Source organism: Tenrec ecaudatus, chromosome 1, assembly GCF_050624435.1.
Source record: "Tenrec ecaudatus isolate mTenEca1 chromosome 1, mTenEca1.hap1, whole genome shotgun sequence".
Lineage (NCBI taxonomy): Eukaryota > Metazoa > Chordata > Mammalia > Afrosoricida > Tenrecidae > Tenrec > Tenrec ecaudatus.
In genome coordinates, this window is record NC_134530.1 from 197,799,802 (window position 1) to 197,818,638 (window position 18,837).

The window sequence follows — 18,837 nt, forward strand, 5'->3', positions numbered from 1 at the left end:
CTTTATCATAAATGGTATACTGTGTTGATATCAAAAACAATGTTGTGTACCTATTATAGCTTATGTGCGACAGTCTGTAGACACATCGATGAGTAGGGGAGCAAGAGCGGCCACTTTGACCCTATGTATACATTTAAAAATAAAAATACAAACCACTACAAAAACCAGGACAAAATACTGGTGAGGTCAGGCGAGAGATCACCGTGTGCCCGCAACAATAGCCCCGTTCAAAACCCAGAACAACAAATACTGGAGCAGGTGCGTCGAGATTGGCTTGCTTATTATATACTGCTGGTGTGCTTGTAAATATGTGCGACCATTGTGGGAAGCGATATGGTGCTACCTAACATAACTGGAAACAGAAATATCATACGACCCAGCAATACCTTTGCTGGGCACATACCCCGAAGAAATAAGAGAACACCCACAGAGATATGCTCTCTCATCTTCGTTGCAGCTCAGTTTATCATAGCAAGAAGCTGGAAACAGCCCACGTGCCCATTGTGGACGAATGGAGAAAGAAACCCTGGTATATATGCAATGGAATACTGTGTGTCCCTGAAAATCAGCAATGAAACAACCCATGACATGAATAGACCTGGAAACCAGTATGCTGGGTGAAGTTCGTCACCAAAGGACAGATATTACAGGAGTGCACTATTGTAAGGCGAAACACCAAGATGAAGGCCGGCTTCTGCTTTCAGGCCCTGTAATCTTCTAATCTGGTCTCCCAAACAACAAGGTTGAGAGTCTGCCCAGTGCCTGTGACCCGTATATCATCCCTTTGCATGTACATCTTTAAAACCACTTCACCAGAGGAGCCCTCACCAAGATGCAGGGAGAGGGAGAAGACCATTCAATACCTGCCATAGAACATTGCTCTAAACTCACCCAAGTCAACACACACTCCTATAAGAGTGAGCAGAGAACTTTATTGGAAATCCAAGTCAAGATAGAGGTATGTCTCTGAGAAGGTGATTACATTTCTGATGGTCGGCAAACTGGGTGGAGCACCCTCCCCCCAGGGAAAAGCACTTAGCAGTACTTTTGTGGAACCTCAGGGGAGCATATGCCCGGTGCTAGGATCCTCATTGGACGTTTTTAACCTAGTCTCTATCCAGCCCTTGGTGACTTAGGCCGTGTGATATAGACTGCTGGGATGTTAGACTCTGTTCATTCAAGGTGCACAGCATCCTTCAGAGGCCACACCAGAAGGATTTGATGTGGAAACCAAGTGAACTGGGCTTTACCTCAAACAGCCTAGAGTGAGGAGAAGCAGGTGACAGCTGTCTGAGGGCGATGGCCTTGGTGGTTGTTGGACTTTGGTTTGGATCGCTGGCTTTGAGATGCTCACTGAATGGTGGCCTAGGACTAATATGTAGTTACTATGTTAATGCCCCTCTTGCTTTTGCACGACATGTCTTAATCTGGTAAGGCGAGGTTCTGCTTAGTGAAAGAGTGTTATTGAAAATTGGTCCCTGTCACCAACACCCATTGTTTGTGTAAGTAGGATCCAGTCACTTACGAATTTAATCTGTACAAGTCAACAATTCATATATTGACAGCTGAAGCTGATCTACACTTATATAGTTTACTTTTTCAACAGTGTGTTCAATTCTATACCATCGACTAAGTTAATGACACTATCAATAGAATTACTGTTGCCCTAGGGGGATGCCTCTAAGGTGAGCCAGAGACATGAATACACCATCGATATATGAATGGATTTTGGGCTCGCACTTATTTCTAGCTTCAATCTAATATCAATTGGTTCTTCTGACATGGTTCTGCTTGATGTTTATTCACACGATGAAATCATTGAAGACATGACTTCTATAGCAAAGTGTAATAAAGACACCAGATGGTACTTGGATATCAGAAACAACGGCTTCTGGGATCTTAAAGGCTTGTCTTAAAAAAAGCAGCCATCTACGTCACAGGAAGCTCACCAGCCTGTGTTATCCAATGGTTGTCAATAATAAAATCCACAATCGAAGGAGGGAATGGTATTAGATCTTAAATTGTCAGCACCTGGTTTGTAGAAGGCTGTGGATGACGGAGGAAACGCAAAGACTGTTTAAAGGCTCCCCCATGGATTGAGCCTCCCTTGACTCCCTCTGAATATCCAGGCAGAGAGCACTGTAAAGTATATTACAGCAGACATAGTTAGGTTAAAATGCAATGCATAGTACTTACCACTTATTGTCCCTATTGACCCATTTTAGAGTTGTTTCAACTTTTAATATCTTCTTTTCAAAAATTTTATGTTTATCTATGTTTTGTCTAGTTACCATTATTTTGTTTTTCTGCTTGTTTGTTTGCTTCCTGTGTGTTTTATATGATTTTTTTGATATATGAAATCCAGGATAGTAGATCTACAAGACTGATAATTGCGTAGGGGTCGTGCAGGGGAGGATGGGGGGAAATGGGGAGTTAGCAACAAAGAGTACAAGAAAAAAATGTTCTGAAATTGATTGTGGTGATAATTCTACAAGTAGTAATATGATTGAATGATTAAATTGTATGTCATGTGAAGTATATGCCAATAAAACTATTAAGAAAGAAAATAGACAAAAACCTAAGCCAGATTTTATTATATTCAATAAAATAATAATAATAAATTTCAATAAATGTGAGAATAATTTAGAAAAATTCAAATAACTAAAATGGTAGTTTTATTGAAAGTGTATGTATAATATTCCACAATGAATAATTTGCTACTTGTTACTTTATCTCATCTAGCTTGAATTGAGGATGATACTACTCGCAGGATAGAATGTTTCTAAACGGTTTCTGTTTAATTTCAACAATACTCATAGTTATCAGTTTCTAGAGGTTTGTTGATGGTAATGGAAGAAGAGTTTTTAAAACAATTTTAAAAAGCTCGCAATACAGGCAGTGTGAAGCTTAGGAATGAGATCAGTTCTGAAGTTCGCTTTAAGTCTAATTTGTAGGTAAGGCAGAACAGGTGCGTAGAGTTCTTATTTAGCCTCACTTACGTGCAAGAAGAGGTTCAAGGTCTTTTTAATCCTTCCACGTGAATTGGGTGAAGGTTTAAGGCAGATTATGATCCTTCGGTCTAGAAATGCACTCACCCCGTAGTCAATTTTGAGCCCCAGAATAGACAAATCAATTTCCCATTTAACATGTCCTGCACATTTTGTTTCATGTTGCTGATTACAGTCCCCACAATGTTACACGAATTGTCCTGCTCCCTCCCTAAGATTGCTATTTTCACCCCCCTTCTTCCCAAACCCTTGTGAACTCTGTTCTTGAGAGAGTGGTGTCCTTTTGATCTGAAATTGTTGATTATTCTAGTAGATTGTGTGTCACTCCCTGGTATTATTATCTCTATTTGGCTAGAAGTCTGCTCTTTTTCTTAATTTTGAATTCTGTTCCTTTTTTCTCTCCCAATGTGTCCAGGACCCCCTAATGTGCTATCTTTGGGAGTAGTTGGTAGTGGTAGCTGGGCACTGTCTACTTCTGGTCTCAGGGTCACAGGGAGTGATGCTTCTGCAGACCGTGGGTCCATTGGAATAACTGTTTCCATGCATCTTCATTTTCTTCACACTTCTTTCCTCCAGAAGGGGAGACATCAATAATTGTGCCTTCGCTGGCAGCCCGCAGCTTTCTAAGCCCCTACTCGCTGCTCAGCACAGTAGGATGTGGAGCACTGTCTCTGTGCACCAGGTTATGCCAACTGTCCTTGGTGCTCCCCGTGTCTGGATCCCCAGGCTCAGTGACTCTTTCCCCAGGGTAAACACCTTACGGTTAAATCTAAGTAAGTCTAAGAAATTTTCCTAATGTTGCCCCCTGTGCGCTCTACCACATCCATGGATAGATTTACAGCAAAGCTTTAAAAAACTTTTTTTTATTGGCTCTTCATCCACATATCATGCAATTCACCAGTCTGACCATATCAAGAAGAGTTGTGCAATGTTTACCACTATCTACTTAGAACATTCTTTCCCCCATGCTCATTGCTATTTGTGTAACTTCCTCTCCAATTTTGACATAAATATATACAACAACACATTCACGCATTCAACAACTTCGACATGTATAATGTAGTGCCATTGATCATACTCTTTTGTGTTGTACAACCATTATTGTTAACCCTTTCCAAATTGTTTCACCACCATTAACATGCACTCAGTGCCCCTAATCAAAGTCAAAGCGCTTCAAAGATTGAAAAGTGTTCGTGGAGCAAGTGAAGGTGGGCACGGTGAAGAACTTCCTGGGACCCGGAGTTGTTGAGTTCATTCAGAGCGAGGGCAAATTTACGTAACGTAAAGGGTTACGCAGGCATCTCCTGTAAGTCTGACATTTATAACCCAGGGATTTACTGTATTCATTTTTAACCTTTGTTTGATTAAGTGATGCTGTAATTTCAAAATTCATTGTCATTGCTTCATCAGTAGCTCTTTTCAACAATTTACCTTGAAAATTTATATTTAGAATATCTTTAAAAGAAATAAGTGATTTTTACTCTCTGAACTACCTATGCATGTATTTCTTTTGATGGAGAATACATATTTTAAGCGTTCTAGCAATTTGTGAAACCTTTGCCGATCACTTTTCACAGACGTGTAGCATTAAGACCATCACCTATTTATCTGAGGATCGCTGTTAAAGTGTGAAGCATCACATAGCCATCTGTAGAAACGATTCTCCTCGGGCTCCCGTTCTTTTTGCCTTCCAGCCGTTAGTCATCAGCCATTGGAAAGATGCTGCCGTGCTCCCTGGCTTGCTTGGGCTACCAGCTTGTTCACGACACTGAGGTTTCAGGCACAGAAAGAAATGTGGCTGTGCAATACACAGTTACAATTTGGGGCCCAAACTGGGTTCTTTTCCAGCAAAAACTAAGAGTTTATATAATATTTCAATCACTTGATTTAGAACTTTTTTTTCTAGACAGCTGTCATATCTTGGCATATAATAACAGTTATCACTTAATAAGAGAAAATCATAAATGTAATGTGTTTGCTTTTATGTAAGTTGTCATTTTTACTATGCCAAAACATGCTGTTTAGTTTAACTGATTTTTCCTTCACTCAGACTTCCCTAAGGAGGAAGCAGCGTGCTGCTTTACATTCTGCCTCCCTCTCCTTAACCCGAGCCCGCGCTCCCGAAGGGCTTTTGACTGCAGCTAGGTCCCTAGAACCTTGTCCTAGGGAAAATTCAAACCCCAAACCGCATTCCTTGACACCAGTCACACCTTTGGACGTCAGTGAAATGTCAAATTATTTTAAAAGCTTCCAAAGAGCTCTGATTTCTGTACTTGCTGTATAGACAGGTTCATAGACTATCATATAAACGATATTGCTGGTAAGTCCTCCCCTCCCATGTACGTCACTCAACACCACAGCCTGAGTTCATTTCAAATAATTGTGACCTGATATAGGATTTCTGATGCTGTAAATCTTTTAAAAATCATTTTATTGGGGAGCTTTACATCTTAACCAGATCTTTCTCCTGAGGAGCAGCTGGTGGATTTGAACTGCTGACTATGCGGCTAGCGGCCAAGGCTTACCCAATAGCACCAGCAGGGGCCATAAATTCCAACAAAGGGTGTTTACTTGATGAATCTTAAGTTACTATATTTGATTTTAGGTTTAGTCTTCAGTTTATTCTGCTGTGCTAAGGTCACTGTATTTGATTTAGTTTCTTGGCTTCTACGGACCTTCTCTTCACTAAAAGTTTTATATGCTTTTCATCCCTAGGAAGTGAGTGATTTCCATTTTACTGATAGGGAAATTGAGGCTCAGAGGGTTAGCTAGTTTTCAAGGTCACCCAGCTAGTATGTAGCACAGAATGGGTTTGAACGTACAGCACTATTTCTCAAGAGGTCGTACTCTTTTCTTTATGCCATAATTCATATCATATTTCCCCCAATAGTTTAAGCAGTATATAATTAACAAATCATACAATTTAATAGTTCAGTCACATCAAGAGCAGTTGTACACTCATCACCACAATCAGTTATAGAACATGTTCTTCATTCTCGTACCCATCTCTGTTGGCTCTCATTTCCTCCAAATCACCCTGAATTTCATACACAGAACAACATTAAACACAAACAGAAAGAACTAACCACTTTTGAACAAACAGAAACGAATGAACTTCAAACTTTGACCTCAGTGGTGGAAAACACAATTCAAAGTGAGACAAAGATTAAGTCAAGAAAGGGAGCAAAAGAGTGGCCCGATGATAAACATGTAAAGAAGAACACCAAGGAGGCGTCGAACAGAGACGCTTGCTTTCGCACATCAGCTTTATTAAAGTATAATCCACATAAAATAAAACGTTCGTTCATATTACCAACAGCTCAGTAAACACATAGACATTTCCATCGATCCCAGCAGTGCTCCTCTGCCCTCCAGTCACCTTTCCTCATAGCTTTAGGCAAATATCCTATGTTTGCTGCCACTGTAGATTAGGTTCCCCCACTCTTCCTGCCCCTCCTGCCACACCCCCCAGAGTTTCATATAGATAGAATCGTAAAGGGTGAAATTTGGCTTTTTTCACTCATTCCTTAGGAAAATGTCTTTGAGAGTTTTCCCATTGTCATGCATATTGTTGCATTCATTTTAAACTGCTGAGTAATAGTCCATTTATGAATGAGTCACATTTCTTTAGTCATCTGTTGATGGATATTTGGATGGCTTCTAGTTTTGAGCTATTTTAAGAAAAAAAACTCTGAACATTTGTGCTCATGTCTTTGTGTGGGCATACGAGGGGGTGCCCCTCCCCCCCAAAATAGAAGAAAAGATCCCCTGGGCGGAGCTTTCATCGTATGCATTTTTCCCACTAGGTGAGCATCCGTCCAACAACTCGCTCTGAGCTCGTGCGCCCAGTGACTTTGCCTAGGAACGTTGTCTTTGGTCACGCTGGATATTTTTGTGAAAGCAGTTTTGCTCAAACTTTTTTTTTTTGTGATGGCTGATTTAAGAGAACAGCTCACAGCTGTGAAATTTTGTTTTCTGCTCAGGAAAAGTGCCGCAGAAATGTTCTGATGTTGAACACAGCTTACAAGGACAGCACTGAGGTAAAAACTTAAGTGTATGAGTGATTTTCTTGTTTCAAAAATGGGGAAATGTCAATTGATGATAAACCTCATTCAGGACATCCATCAACTTCCTAAACAGACTGAAATGTCAAGTCGTAGTGCATTTGGAGTTTGTTCCACCAGGTCAGACTGTCAATCATGCTTTCTATTTAGAGGTTTTGAAAAGATTGCATAACAGTGTGTGACAACAAGGTCTGCATAGTGGCAGAAAGATTTGCCACTACAACAATGCACCTGCTCACGCAGCCATCTCAGTGCACACGTTTTGGCAAAAAACAGTATGCCTCTCCTGTCCCATGTACCTTACTCACCTGACCTTGCTCCATACAACTTCTTTTTGTTGCTATGACTGCAGAGGGACATGACAGGACAGCGATTTGACAACATAGAAGAGGTGAAGAAAAACACCAGGCATGTGCTGTGAGCCATCCAAACAGATGAGTCTGAAAACTGTTCCAAGCTGATACCAAGGGCTCAAGTAGAAAGAAAATGTTTTGGAAATTATGATGGTAACAGATGTACAAATATCCTTGATACAACTGATGTATGGGTTATTAGCTGTAAGAGCCCCCAATGAAAAGATTTATTAGAAGTTTAAAAAGAAAAGAAAAATGTTTTTTTTTTCAAGAATGGAATTGCAGATTTGACAAATGTATTAAGTGTAATGGAGAGTACTTTTAATTTTTCTTTTTAAAATCATTTTATTGGGGGCTCTTACAACTCTTATCACAATCCATTCATCCATCCATTGTGTCAAGCACATTTGTACATTTGTTGCCATCATCATTCTCAAAACATTTTCTTTCTACTTGAGCCCTTGGTATCAGCTTCTCATTTTTCCCCCTCCCTCACAAATTCTTGATAATTTATAAATTATTATTATTTTGTCATGTCTTACACTATCCAACATCTCATGGAAAGTACTTTGAAGGTGATAAGGTTATTTTGTAAAAAAAATGTAAATACATAGCTTTGGGGGTGGGGAGGAGATAAATAAATAGAATTCTGGGGTTTTTTGGGTACCCCTCCTATATTCTTTATTTTCTTGGATTTGTATCTAAGATTGGAATAGGTTAGATAGTCGATGCATGTTCCACTTTGAGGGCATGTCAAGTTGTTTTATAATGTGGCTTTTCATTTTACATTAGTACCAGCAACTTGTAAGCATTCCAGTTTCTTCACATTTTCCCCAACACATGGTATTGCCAGTGAAAGGAAGCAATTACCATATCACTGTGTAAATTCTGGCTCATTTTGAACCGGCTACTTGACCGGAGGAGCAGAAGAAGATGGCTTATGTAGTGTTTCTGTTTTTTCATTTGGATATATATTGCCATACAAGCGCCAAGGAAATTATGTTTATCAAGAAATTTGATATTTAGGTTATAATTAGTGTTGTCCCAACCTCATCCTTGTCGTCACTGGCAGTACTTAATTGTAGGCTCAAGCAGGTCTTCCAAGTAAGGCAGAATGTATGGGACCTGAGAGAAAATACTGTCTTAGAGTTAATGGGGAATACGGTGAACTCTGGAAAACCGAGTCGTGGTTGCGGTTGACCTATCTTTTGTCAATCTAATGGTTCCTTTATTGATAATGTATCTCTTCTCCATGGCAGCTTCTAAGACATTCTCCTTGTCATTGGCACTTTCTATTACACTTTGATGTGTTAGTGGAACATTTCATCTTATTTTTTCTGCTTGAGACACAAATCTAGTTGATTCTTGTCTTTCACTAACTCTGGGAGCACTATTTTTATTTCTTGAAATACTCCTTTTCTACATTCTCTTGTTTCCTTGCTACTTCTATTGCCTCGGGGGGGGGGGGGGTGTTTCAAATAACTTAACTGCTGGTTCGCTGCCCTAATGACCACTTTAAGTATAAAAAAGATATACCAAAAGGTAGTTTATTATTTCATAAATTAACACATAAGAACAATAAAAGAGGTACACAAAGCTAGATTATGTTATGAGTTTTAAAATATTAATGAAAAGTATTAAATAATACCTACCAAGACAACAAACTGTTTTTAAAAGCTATTTCCATATTGCTTCTTGATTGCCACCCTCACTTGAAATCTATTTCTCTTTTTGCCCAAGCATCATCAGCTGTGCGATTTATCCTTAACCAGCTTATCACTTAGGAGTAGGCTCTCATTCCTTTAGAGGTGGGCCAATTAAACAAGTCATTATGTTTAATAAATGAGAACGAGTTAGGCGAGTTCTCTTCTGAACATATTATGTTCATCTTGAATAATCTCTTACACTAGTTGTTCTGACAATATTCTTAGCTCTTTGAGCACTTTCAGGAATTGCATAATTCACTCATAATATCTGGTGGGCATTTGGGGCTCAACACCAAGCTGAAACGAATGACAACGCGGTACTTTTTCTCCTTACGCTTGTTTGTTGACTGAAGTAACAAACACAAGGGAAAAACAGCATAGGGCTTCATCGAAAGTATAAGGAGTTTTATGAAGCGAAAAATAAATATTGCAAGTATACCTGTGTCTTTTTTATACCTATGGACAGAATGAACATTATTACTGGTGCTTAGAGTATGCTATTGTGCAGATGAATGTTAAGAAAGAGTAAGGAATATAAATTTGTGATTTCCACTTTGGGCAGCTGCCCAGCCACCCACCTTAGAATGAACTTTGATTACAAGTGTCATTTTTAACGGTGGGTTCACCAAACTCAACAAAAAATTAGGTATTGGTTCTGCCTTACTGATATGAACTAGCTGAATTTCACAACTGTATTGCATATATCGAGCCTTCTCATTTATCCTACAGGCTTCTTAATTTCCCTGTTGTAATTTCAGTCATTCATTGTGGCAGTTACATAATCTCCTGTCAACTTGAGTGAAGGGGTAGAGGCTAGCCTGTCAATCAGGTCATAGCCAGTCATGCCTCTGTTTGGGCATGGCTTTCTCCTGAGGATTCTGGGAACTTCTGTCTTCTTCCCTGGAGACAGGACACACACTCTCTCTCCTTCACATGCCTGATGACAAGCTACATGGAGCTACGCTGATGGAGCCAGAGCCCTGGAGCTGGAGGAGCCACGCGGAGACCCATGCCAGCACTGAGCTGCTTCCACCACCACTGAATCCACAAGACTTTCCACTCACTGGCTTTTGATCTTCCTGCGTTGTGTGAGTCTGAAGAGGAATTTATAGACTGGTATTGGACATATGGGCTAATAACAGACTTATGGACTTGATCTGGACTGGACTGGGCTGTTTTCTCAATATACAATTGCTCCTTTATATAAAACTCTTTCTTAAGAGTTGTATGAGCCCCTAATAAAATGTAAAAAAAAAGAAAGCAGATGCTGCACAACTATTACAAAATATAGCGTTGGGTTCATGGGGTGGGGAGAGTGCGGAGGGAGGGGGAAAATGAGCAGCAGATATTAAGGGCTCAAGTAGAAGGTAAATGTTTTGAGAATGATGATGGCAACAAATGTACATATGTTCTTGACACAATGGATGGATGTATGGATTGTGATAAGAGGTGTATGAGCCCCCAATAAAATGATTTAAATGAAAAAAAAAACACACAAAATCTCTTTCTTATACACTTATGAGTGTCTATGAATTTGTTTCTCTACTCAAGCTGGACTAACACATTCATCTCTTAGTGGTGTAATTTGTGTAATTTATCCTGACGTATTATCTAATTTTCCAACTCTCGCTATAGGGTTGTTAATCTTTTTAATCTACTTACTGAATTTTAAAATTCAATGATTGCATTTATATTTCTTGATGTTTCATTTTGTGCCTGTATTCTACTTTGACCTCCTTTTTCTTATGGTGGATCATTCCTTCAGGTGGTGTAAGAATTTGTTTTGCAGGTTACAGTGGGGGCCCTGTGTGACTTGTACTGAGGGTGTGGATCTCTAGAGAACTACCTCCCATTCATGGTTGTACATTAGAACTACCTTCTGAATCTTGAAAAACCAGACATGCTCAACTCTAGACCATTAACTCCGATCATCTGGATGTGAGATTGAGGCATCAGTGTGTTTTAAAGCCCTCACTTTTAGGGTTCATAATTATTGCTCTGTGGAGAACTTTATTTCACATACTTTGGACATGTTATCAAGCGAGATCAAACTAAAAAATCGCAGACATCAAAATATTTCCGACTCACAGCAACCCTATTGGGCAGAGTAGAACTGTCCCTGTGGGTTTCGGAGACGGACTCTTTGCAGGAGTAGAAAGCCTCTTCTTCTACCAAGAGAGACCAGTGAAAAAGGACATCATGAGAAAGGGGGAAGTGATCACAAGGATCCACATACAATCCCCTCCCCGGGGACGGACAGAAAAGTGCATGAAGGGAGACATCGGACAGTACAAGACATGACAAAATAATAATAATTTATAAATTATCAAGGGCTTGTGAGGGAGGAAGGGAGGGTGGGGAAAGGAGGAGAAACATAAGGAGCTGATACCAAGGGCTCAAGTGGAAAGCAAGTGTTTTGAGAATGATGATGGCAACAAATGTACCAATGTGCTTGACACTATGGATGGATGGATGGATTGTGATAAGAGTTGTACGAGCCCCCAATAAAATGATTTTTAAACAAAGAAGAAAAGAAAAAGAGAAAAGGCTTAAAATCTGCATGAAAAGAAAGGAAGACGAAGGGCCTCCTGGCGGGTAAGGGGGAAAGCCTCCTGAGACATGGACACTGGCTGCAACCGTGGGCTCAGCCACAAGCGCGGTGGTGCGGGTGACACAGGGTCTGGGCGCGTTCCCCTTTGCCACATGTAGGGCTGCTGGATGTCAGAGCCAACTGAGTGACAGCCAACGACCGCCACAGCACGGACAACGGGCTCTCCAGTTTCACAGCCATTGCAAATATGTGTCCATTATTGGACTTCTTTCATAGCGATTTTCAGCTCTGGGGTCCTCAGTTACATTAAGTTGGTTGTGACTCATCGCAACCCCATGCCCGGAATGAAGCACCGCTTAGTCCGGCACCGTCCTCCCAGTTGCTCTTGTTTGAGTTGCCTGTGTCAATCCATCTTGTTGAAGGCCTTTCTCTTTTTAACTATCCTGCAGAGTCAGAAGCATGACATCATTCTCTAGGGTCTCTCCTGACAACATGTCCAAAATGTGTGAGACAAAGTTTCACCTTCCTTGCCTCTAAGGTTGTACTTCTTCCACGACATATTTGTTTGTTCTTTTGACAGCCCATGGCACTTTCAGTAGTCTTCGTCAACATCATAGTTCAAAGGCTCAGTTCTTCGATTATCCTTATTCAGTATCCAACTTTTTCTAATATAGTTTGATTGACAATATGGTTTCACATATAATATACTTCCATAATTTATCCATGTTAATGAGAGTTATACAATCATCTCTTCAGTAAGTTCCAGAACATTTTCTTCCAGGTTGTATTCATTATTAGCATCCCGTTTCCCTCCGCCCAACAACCTCCATGTCCCCAATAAGCCCCTAATCTAGTTACCGTGTCTTTAGTTTCACCCATCCTGCTTTCCAGATACTGGAAAACATACACAAAAAAGAAAGAAAAGACCAAATATAATAGCAAAATAAACCAGAGGAAAAAATCCAATTGAGAAAAAAAATCAGCGAGTATTAAAAATTAGAATATACTTAAAAGGAGTCAAAAAGGAGATAAAATGATTGGGTTTCACCTTTTAATCTAATTACATCTCTCGTGATAAAAATATCCAACCTCCATATGCTTTTGAGGCTATTGAAAAAATACCATCGCTTGGGTCAGGCACACCTTAGTTCACAACATAACACTCTTGCTCTTCAGCATTTTAAAGCAGTCTTGGGCAGCAGATGTACCCAGTGCACTGTGTTGTTTCATCTCTGGACTGCTGCTTCCGTGAGCATGGATTGTGGAGCTAAGCAAGACAACGGCCTTGTCGGCATCAATCTTTTCTCCAGTTATCATGGGGTTACCTATGAGTTTAGTGGTGAGGATTTGGGTCTTCCTTACATGGAGTTGTGATCCATACCGAAGACTGCAGTCCTTGATCTTCAGCAGCAATTTCTTCAAGCCTTCCTCACTTTCAGCAAGCAGGAGCGTGTCATCTGTGTATTGAAGGTTGTTAATAAACCTTCTTCCAATCCCGGTTCTGCATTCTTCTGCATATAATCCACCTTCTTTGATTATTTGCTCAGCATACATATTGAATAAGTATGGTGAGAGGCCACAACCCCAACACACACCTTTCCTGAAATAAACCATGCTGTATGTCCTTGTTCTGTGTGCACAACTGCCATGTACAGGTTCCCCGTCTCCCCTCCCCCCAACCCACCACCACTGAAAGAGCAGTTCTTTGAGAGTTTACTAGGGTGGGAAAGGTCTCGCTCCTACTCCCTCCCATTGAGCAAGCCAAGACTTCATTGTCTATTTCCACATGTCTATACAAACCCAAGCTTCTGTGTTACCAATATCAATAAAAGCCCTCTGGACAGGTGGGGACCTGATGCCAGGGGCTTGTGTGGAGAGCGGATGTTTTGAGAATGATGAGGGCAATGAATGTGCAAATGTGCTTTGCACAATTGATGTGTGTATGGATTGTGATGGGAGTTGTATGAGCCCATAGTGAAACGATAAAAAAAAAAACCCTCTAGACATCCTAAATATCAGAAAATATCAGAGCTCTTTCTTGGTTTAATTCTCAGATTTCATTTATTTGCATGCGAGCTCAGCTATGCATTTAAAACTTTTATTACATTTTGTTCTGCAATTCTTGGATTTTCGGTGTATTTAGATGATGATATTGCTGTTTCTGGACTTTCATTGCCAAGCCCTCTGACCTTTGGACTTCTCACTCTGGTCCTGAGACCTGCCTGATGCAAGTGTTAATGACTGTGTCTTTGGCTATGGGACATTGAGTTTGCACATGTGTGTATGGGGACTAGGTCTCTGGAGCTTGTACATGTCTCCTTAGCCTGGCCTAGTCTTGGCCTCACTTTGCTCCAGCTGTTCTTTGTTGCCAAGAACCCAGCATGTTTTGGATTCCAACCTACCTGAATTATGTCAACCTCTATTAATTCGCCCCCGCCCCCCGGTAGTTTCCAAGTCTCTGTCTTCCCTGACTTGCCAAACTCAAGTCTGGTTTCAGTTTATTTCTTGGACTCCTCTTTCCACAAAGACTTGTCTGTCCTGGATTTGAGGGTTTGTAGCAGAGCTTACAGGAATGTGGGAATCAATCCAACACAGGATTCAAATTTATAGGATGCCCAGCTGGTCTTAGTAAAAAGCTCTTTACTTTCCACTTCATGAAAAGAAAAATGACTTATTGAATATGTAAATTTCAGAGACTTTCTATTCTATGTTAATAATATTTGTATATATGATATTGCAGAAGGTTAGACACTTGAATCGCTCATTTTGTCAGAAGTTGAGGATACTTTTGGATTTGTTTTCATTAATTTAAGTCATGAGTAGCCATCTCCCTATATACCACATGAAGCCAGCGGTAGTTGGATTGTGGTTATCCCAGTCAATGCAACCATTTCATTCAGAGACTCCGTATGGAATCTGGGTTGTCAAAAAACATGCATACAGAGAACTTTCAGCAGTTTGGATAGATCATCCACCCCAGGTTGGACTTGTCTATCAGTTGTAGGAAGCCCTACTAGGAACACTACTGAAACATCGGGCTTCCTCAGAGAGAAAGAAGTATTGGCCCAGGACCAATGGTGTTCGCATCTGGCAAAGGACATGACTTGGAGGGTTAAACAGGTAGCTGGTAGCACAAGAGTGTTGTGTGCTGGTGATGAGCCCCGGACAGAGGACCTGGTGGACCGAATGGTTGTTGATGGCCAGTGGTCTAGTCAAGTCTCGAATCAATCCATTACATCTTTGGGGCTCTTATGTGAACCCTTCTTTTAATTATTCTTTCCTTATTTGGCTTTCGTCTTCCCCTCACTCTTCCATTACTTGGCAGCTTCCTCAAAAGGAGTTAGGAGGCTTTCCCAGAAGTTGCCTTTGAAGATTGCTTCAGTGTGTTTATCTGTCAAAAAGGATTGCTCAGACTCATTGAAAGCGACTTTACTCTTCACGTTCTGAGCCAGTCTCAAGTCTTCTGTTGTCATCTGATCATCCAGACCAATCTGAGATGAAGCCGTCACAGGAATGCTCGAGCCGAGAATGAATTTCAGATGGCTTTTTTCCTTTCATTTTCCCATGCAGGGCATTCAGAAATCATGTTCTGTGGATGTGCAGGTTTCTGTCACCTCTGTTTATCTTTTGGTTGGGGTGGGGAAGTAGGGTTTGAGGTTTTATTTTGCAAGTGAACCATTTTAATGTACTTAAGAACACTGCAATTCAATGGTCTGCTTTCTCTGTTCACGCTGTTCTCATTGGTCTCCCCTGCCTCCTTCCCTCCCTCCCTCCCTCCTTTCTTCACTCTTTCTGGGTAGCTTGGAAAGTCCCTACCTCTTTTGGAAGATGAGTGGGTGCTGTTGAAAGGGAAGTATTACTCAAATTGTAAAATTATGGTTTAGCACAATGGAACCGCAGGTTTGGAAAGAACCTTAATATTCACCTACATTTTGCCACCCATGAGGGGACAACTGCATCACCTATGGTGGCGGGGAGCTTGCTGAAGTAGCTCATTGCGACCTTGAAGACGGTTTCATTATTGTGTGTGCATGTGTGGTGTGTTTATAGCATCAGAGACAGTCACAATTTATTTGAACCACCGACAACACTCCTCCCCCTGTCATAAGAGCAAGATCCACCAATACATGAAAAGATCCACCAATACATGGAATTTACAATCTTAAAAGGCGAAAGTACTAATTTTGACTCTCTTTTGACCCAAGAATAAATATTTAAGTTATTTAATTATTTTGTTGTTGAGATTATAAATAACAAAAGGGACACTACGTGAACTGTTTCTACTGAACCATTGAGTGACACTGATTACATTTCTCAGGCCCGCTGCAGCCTATCACGCCCTGATTTTCTGATTTGTTCCTTTCCCATGAATGACAGACTACCCATCACTCCTTGGCTTTCCTTTCTAACCTCCGGACCCCTCTTGTCTGTTTGATTCCTTATGGATAGATCTTGAAAGAGCACAATGCTTAAGGAAGGCTTGCTATATTAGTTAAGCCAACTTACTGTTTGGTTTCAAAAAGATTTCAGGGGGTCTTATTAGGCAGAGACCATTGAAAAGTTGATTATAGTAGATAAAGTCAGGTTAAAGTGTACTATCTTATCATTTGATCTCACTTTTGACCCATTTTAAAGTTGTTTCAGTTTAGAAATAAAAGCCAAGGGGAAATACACATGAATGAAGCCTCTGGTGAATCCCCTCTGACCATCGACCAAGGATATAAACAGCCTTGTTGTTACACAAGAGTGCACTGCACAGTGGATCATTGCAGATACAGTTAAGCTAAAATTTAACACCTTATCAGTTGTTCTCCTTTTGACCCATTTAAAATTTATTCTAGTTTTTAATATTTTCTACTTTCTTTTCGATTGAGATTTTTCTGTTTTACTTTGTTATTATATTTTAAAAATATTTTTCTATACATGAAATTCAGATAAATCCATAGAGATAGTAACTGGATTAATGGTTTCTTGAGGGTATGGCAGGGGAAGTTGGGGGGAAATCAGAAGCTAATAACAATGAGTACAAGAAAAAAGAAGATGTTCTAAAATTGATTGTGGTAATAATTGTACAACTCTTCTTGACATGCTCTAATTATTGGCTTCTATGATTATGTGCTAATAAAACTTTTTTTAAAGGTGACTCTAGGGTTGTTACTGGTTTGAGGTTCAAATATTATCTCAGGGCAATAGTTTCAGGGGCTACTCTGTTCTCCATGACTAGAACATCTAGCTTCAGTGAGAATTTGAAATTCTGCCCTTTATTTTCTTCCTTTTGATGATGTTACACTTGATTAAGCTACATTTTGATCTTTGATCAAATTACCCAGTAAAGGTGATCAGGCACCGGCTAGTGCTGGTTTCGTGGCAAAGGAGGCAGCTGCTATTGGAGGCAATTAGCACACGTTCCGTATTTTCTGTCTGTTCTCGATTCTCCGCCTTCTGTTGCTCCAGGGGACTAAAGATCAAATGTTGTGCTTGGTCACCTGCTTAGGCGCTTTTTACGTAGCTATTTGTATGTTGAGTTAAAATGTACTTCCTTGTAATGTCTATCTATCACCCGTTTTTCGCCTTTGGACTATATGGAGCTGCATTTTTCTTTCTTTTCTATTATTCATTTAACTGGGGGGCTTTTTCAAATCTTATAACAACCCATCATTCAATTGTATTAAGCACACTTGTACATATGTTGCCATCAACATTTCCAAAACATTTTCCTTTTACTTGAGCCCCCACCCCTCCATCACTCTCCATCCCTCATGAATCCTTGATCAATTATATATTAGTGTTGGTATTTCGTGTCTTATACTGTCCATTGTCTCCCTTCATCCACATTTCTGTTATTCGTCCCCCTGGGAGGTGCACCATATATCCAGTCTTTGTGATGGGTTCTTCCTTTCTCCCACCGCCCTCCAAACATGCCACTACCCCCGTGGTATCACTACTCCCACTACAGTACCTGAGGGTTTTATCTGTCCTGAATTCCATGTGTCCAGGGCTTTTATCTGTACCATTGTGTGTCCTCTGGTTTAGTGGGATTTGTAAGGTAGAACTGGATCATGGTAGTGGTGGGGAGGAAACATTCAGGAGCTAGAACAGTGGTTCTCAACCTGTGGGTCATGACCCCTTTGGGGGTCAAATGACCCTTTCCCAGGGGTTGCCTAAGACCATCGGAAAACACATATTTAGAATTAGAAGTAAATATTTCACAATACATAATTACATATTGTTTTTGTGATTAGTCACTACACTTTAATTATGTTTAATTTGTAACATTGAAAATACATCCTGCACATCAGATATTTACATTACGATTCATGCCCGTAGCAAAATTACAGCTATGAAGTAGCAATGAAAATAATTTTATGGTTGGGGGTCACCACAAGGTTGAGAACCACTGAGCTAGAGGAATGATGTATGTGCACCATGGTTGAATCGTCCCTTCCTTGTAACCCTTCTGCGGGGGGATGTCCAATTGCTACAGTTAGGTTTTGGGTCTTCACTCCAGCCCCTCCCCTTCACATTGACGTAATTGTTTGTTTTGGATGGAGCAACATTTTTCGAACATATTCACTAGATATCGCTGGTGAAGAGGTTTTGTCAAACTTTTATTTCCTGAGGCCATCCGAATGCTTGAGTCACTGTCACACCTCGCCAAATGTTTTCTTCTTTAAGGTAAACATTTCCATTTCCTTCCACTCATCCTTTTCTATCGTGATCTTCCATCACATTGCCACTCTTCTTACATTCCAATGTGCTTATTTTGTGTGAAAATTATGGACCTGGAATTGAAACAGATTCCCAGAGGAGTTGTCACTGAAGCCGAGGCAAGCAGGATTGTCCTCTTCCTGGTTAACAGAATACTCTTCGATGAGCAACAGTACAGCCTGTGGCCGTCTTACACCCGGGGAGACTGTACACCACAGTGATCAAACATATATTAGGCTAAGAAAAGAAAGATACTACAAAGTCATAAAAACTTTTATTAAACAAAAGTACCCAGATATGAAGCGATTGTCTTTCTTTATATCCTCTATCTGCATTTATGGACCTCCCCTCCGAAGTGGTGTTTCCATTTATCTCACCTTTCCCCGAAGAGCTCTGTGCTCATGAGTTATGCTACATCAAACCCTGTAGGGGCTCGAGGATTGGACG

General features: G+C 40.5%; 1 protein-coding gene across 1 annotated transcript in view; it reads left to right on the top strand.

The window, feature by feature from the left end:
- Positions 1–18,837, top strand: part of RGL1 (ral guanine nucleotide dissociation stimulator like 1) — a 337,768-nt gene that overhangs the window by 27,845 nt on the left and 291,086 nt on the right. The window lies entirely within an intron of this gene.